This window comes from Solenopsis invicta, chromosome 2 (genome assembly GCF_016802725.1).
Source record: "Solenopsis invicta isolate M01_SB chromosome 2, UNIL_Sinv_3.0, whole genome shotgun sequence".
NCBI lineage: Eukaryota > Metazoa > Arthropoda > Insecta > Hymenoptera > Formicidae > Solenopsis > Solenopsis invicta.
Window position 1 is genome coordinate 19366410 of NC_052665.1, and position 5107 is coordinate 19371516.

The following is a 5107-nucleotide window of genomic DNA, read 5'->3' on the forward strand; positions in this document are numbered from 1 at the left end:
ATGTGATATGCCAGCCGAGTAATCGGTAAATGTAAGACTTTACACGGCCTATGACCGCGAAGAATTACGGAACCGCATTCTCGATACGGAACCGCAGTCCTTCTGTTTGGAATAGTCGCCACGCAATTTTACGTCTCGTTGCAAATGCAAAACGCGATAAAGCGTGTCGCACGAAAAATGATTAAACGTCTCTCTTAATGGAGCATTTATGTTATTAATTGTCTCATCACTTTTGAATCGAAAGCGATTGGCTACATATATTGAATTTGCCGCAAAACATTTTCGCTCCCATAGATCTTTGCTCGCACGAAATTTAACTTTGATTGTTAAATAATTGCACGGTATTACACCGGAGAAGTCTAACACTGTGTAATAGTATAGCGGCAAAGTTACAACAGCGAATCACGATAAGCACCGTGAACTTAATCATGTAAATTCAATACAGTGAATTCAAAACAGCAAGGAAGAGATGTTTTTCCGAAAATTGCTGAAGGATGAAGAATAAAAATGTTACATATGACTGACAATTACGTTTGGCAATTACAATGTCGCGTAATAAAACAAATTGGTATAATTTTCAATTTTTTTATGTTATTCTGCAAAATATGCATAAATATGTAAAATCCTGCGCGAACATTGTTACACAGTAATCAATAGTTTAAACATGAAGAAATTTATCTGTTAACTTGAATTGATTTTAATCAAATGATTTTAATAAGCGTCAATTTTTATTGTATGATTGAAGTGGATGTCTTTATTAACAAATCAAATTATACCTTCGTAATTTTCTAATAAATTTGATTTATGAAAAGTAAATGTTACGAATTTTATTTCCTTATGATCGATACTGATTGTCATCGGAAAGTATAAGGTCTCAGGGTGTTCATTACTTGAAAAACCTGAAAAATCAGGGATTTGAGTCCTCAGGGATTTTCCTGGAAATTTTATTCCTAGTTCTCAAAATTTTTGAATATGATATGATAAAATTACTAAATATTTAATTAAAAATTAAATTTTAAAATTTTGATGTGCCTGTCAAAATTAACTTTTAAAATATTGATTATTTTGAACGCACTTTTAATTTTTAAATCTTATGTTTGTGTGTTACAGTATCACTGCAGCTTCGTGTCTAAGTAATCCGCTTGTTGCGCATTAGGTCGGTGAGTTAAAAATCAATTTTTTTATTATATTGCTTTGTAAATATCCTGCGCAGGATCAAAGAAAAGGACACTAAAAGAAAGAGTTTGGTAATAGCTACCAAATGTGGGTGAAATAAATTTAAATAATACATTTGATTGATATAATAAAAAATAGTTTTATTTTTTTTAATTTTTTGTAAATATTACTAAATTAGATAATACTTGCTAAAGGTTTAGAAAAGTAAAATTATTTTTGATAATATTAATCAAATGTTTAATAGGTATTATTTCTCTTAACGTTTGGTAGTTACATATTATTAAACTCTTTTCTTCAGTGGACCTGAATATATTTTTGAAGGAGAAACCGAGTACACAATCGCGCGCGATTGGTCCCCGGGAGTGTCGTGTAAAATACACTGAAAATAAAGCCTAGTAATAAGCACCAAATGTATAGTATAATATAATAGTATCAATTAACTATTTCAATGTAACCAAAAGTAATTTTACTTTTTTAAATATTTAGTAAAGTTATACCAGATTTGGTAATACTTATTAAACATTTAGGAAAATAAAATTATTATTATTTTTGAATATAATGACAAAAGATTTAATTGATATTATTTCACTATACATTTGGTAGTTATTACCAGATTTGTTTTCAGTGTATCATCGCGCGATCGTAATTGTATTTTCGCGAGTGAGTTAGTGCAATCCTGTTGATGATCGGAGAGGAAGAGGGTGAGGCCTGTAAGGCAATCTTCAGGTGAGTTCAAATATACAACATATACACACTGAAAAAGAAGTCAGATAATAATTACCAAATGTATAGTGAAATAGTATCAATTAAATATTTTGTCAATATAATCAAAAATAATTTTATTTTTTTAAATGTTTTATAAGTATTATCAAATCTGGTATAAGTTTACTAAATATTTAGAAAAGAAAAATTATTTTTGGTTACAATGACTAAATATTTAATTGATAATATTTTACTGTACATTTGATAGTTATTGCTAGTTTTTTTTTTCATTGCAGGGTTTATAAAAATATCTAATCTATTTAACCAATGTGTATTGTATGTTACAGATATTCCCCGAGGTGGACAGCGATGAGAAGAGGACAACGTCCATCGTCGCCGACTTATAACAAAATAAATGAACCGTAGCCGGTTCGTCGCGTCGAGCGTTTTTTTCCGGGAGTGTCGTTTAAGTATTAGACTAATGAACTTTTTATAACTCTCATTTGATAGAATCTTAATTCGAGGACCGGGAATCGCACCCCCGCTGCTTGGCAGTGGATATCTCTTCACTGGGGCGTTGCGCATGGTGGCCGCGCGCGGCGCACCGCGACGTTCCATGCCGAGTGCCCGTGCACGAGGTAATGCCGGGTCGCGTTATAGCATGTTTCCCCTGTGTGCATGTTGCGCAGCTGTCTGGTTGTGTGAGGTTTACACGCTCTGTCTCCGACGATCGGTTCGGTCCTAAGCGGTAAGAGTTCGGATCGGTTGCCTTGGATTCGCACGTTTCTCTTGCTCTCGTCCACCTAAGGCTTTCTTAGATCCTTGATACCCTTTTTGGATTCTTTGGATCTGAGGTTCGAGCTAGTGAATCACGTTTAATCTGACTTGGTCAGAACTTGGCCTTGTAGGTTAAGCTTGTGACGAGAGGCTGGCACTCATTTCCTGATTCGTCTAAAATGCTAGACGTCGGCAATGAGTACCTTCTTCTCTCGTCCTGCCGGAGTGTCTTGTCGACGCCGCTTGGATATAAGATCCAGTGGGACTGATCTCGATGATCCGTTGGCTGGGCTTATGAACGAGTCAATTTTAGACGTGATTTTTGTGAGACAAGAGGCTTCGGATTCAATGCCATTGATTTCGTTTTCTTCCGCGTGGGGCTTACCCTTTTTCGGGGGCGGGTACGCGTGCGTCCTACTCGCCGACTCGGGGTGCTGAATCTACGGGAATCCCTCTGAATGGGAACTCATATCATGGGTTTTATAAACCCGAAGTGCCGCAATGTCGCGCGAAAAACTTTATAGATAATTAGTCCACGCGCGCAAATTTAATATATTATTCGCGAGTGTTTCGCGTGTGCACCGAGAGGAAGAAGACAACCTAAAGGACACTGAGAGGAGGAGGAGGCATCGGGCCTCAGCGGAGCAACCTTGGGGTAAATATAATTTTTTATTTATGTAAATTTAATAATCTTTGTCTTTTTTATTGGATCTTATCGAAATAAATTTATAAAAAAGCTACTTAAAGAAAAAAGAAAGAAAATTTGTATAAAATTTTATACACATCCAGAGAAAAGTTATGTCTAAATTGATAAAATTGTTTTTTAACATACTTTTTTTAAGTTGAAATGAAAATACCTTTGCAAAAAATAAAAATTTATTTGATTTGAAGAAATGACGTTATTAGCCTTTTTAAAAGTAAATAAATTATTTGTTCCAATTATTTGTTTAATTCAAACAAATAACTATTTAATTAAAAACTTTTATCAAGTCAACGAAAATTTTTTTAACCGTATAGCAGTGCACGAATTTCTTTGAGTCAAAGAGATATTTTTTAACTTAAAAGAATCTTTCTTTGGGTGTATAAGAATAAACTTATGAAATATTGCAATATAATTATTTTGAGCGCAGTTTTCATTTTTAAATCTTATGTTTGTGTGTTACAGTAATCATCGCAGCTTCGTGGCTGATCAACTCCGCTCGTTGCGCATCGGGTCGGTGAGTCAAAAATCAATTTTTTTTATTATATAATAAGATTTTCTTATTATATAATATTACATTGCTTTGCAAATGTGTCCTGCGCAGGATCAAAGTTATTTTAGTAGCATGAAATGTGATGCTTATATAAATATATTATAGAACAATTATGTATTATCAAAATGTGAACGTATTTCTCAACTTTGAGAGCAAAATAATAAAGCGAAGGAGAACGCCGTTTTTCGCTCGATTTCTTGATGCATACTAAAATTTTTATGTGAATTTTTTAAATTTTTAGTTCACGCAAATTGTGCGCCGATTATTTGTCGGTTTTGAAACACTGCTCTAAATTGAAGCTGGAATACGCAACATTACCGGTTAAATTGAGCAGCAATTTAATAATACTTTAATACTAACAAGCATCTTAAAACACAGAATTTATTGTGAAAAATAACATTTTAGCCAGGATTCGATCCTGGGTCAGATAAAATCAAGGAACCTTTAATTACATTGTGTGGCAAATTTAAACTTTTTCAGATCACAGACAATAAAATTCTTATAGATTTTTTTTTTTTGAAAACGAATCCGCGAATGAAATTACTGAACTATGTCACGTATTTAAGAAAATTGAACTTAAAGTTTCCAAAAATGGTACGTTTGATACTTTTGAACTAAAATATTGTAGCTCAAAAATGTGACAGGAGAGTGCAATTTCATTAGCGGATTCGTTTTTGGTGGCAAAATCTATAAGAATTATTTTTTATCTGGATTGTGATCTAAAATTCTTGTCAATGTTATTAATCTTAATTTTATTTACTATTACAATACAAGTAAAAATTGTATAAAAACAAAAGTTATTATTTTTGAACATTAATTCTACTTTAAACTATTATCTCTCCAACTACAAAACTCATTTCGCAATGGACATTGATGTTATAGGAAGAGTTATAGGAAGGCTTTATATTTTTAGCTAATGCTGGTAAATTACAGTAAGGGGTTGCTTAATATTGTACGTTCTTGATCAATGAGAACGTTCAGTTGTTGACTATTCAAATGATACTCGACATATTCTTTTTGTAATGCATAATTGTATAATATCTTGTAGGTAGGTAAATGGAAGTATGCGATATATAAATAATATGTCTATCCAATCACACACACAGAAGACATTTGCTTTATTCTCATACGATGTCTGCTGGTTATACCACTTCTTATTCCGGTTAGAAAATTATCCCTTTTTAGAGCAAGCACGTCAC

At 32.9% G+C, this 5107-nt stretch overlaps 1 long non-coding RNA gene across 1 annotated transcript; it reads left to right on the forward strand.

Annotated features, from left to right (window-relative positions):
- The first annotated feature begins 1739 nt into the window (after positions 1-1739).
- Positions 1740-4579, forward strand: LOC120357015. The gene is made up of 3 exons (XR_005574202.1): positions 1740-1902; positions 2226-3310; positions 3821-4579. It is a non-coding gene; the product is annotated as an uncharacterized LOC120357015 (long non-coding RNA).
- Positions 4580-5107: the final 528 nt, after the last annotated feature.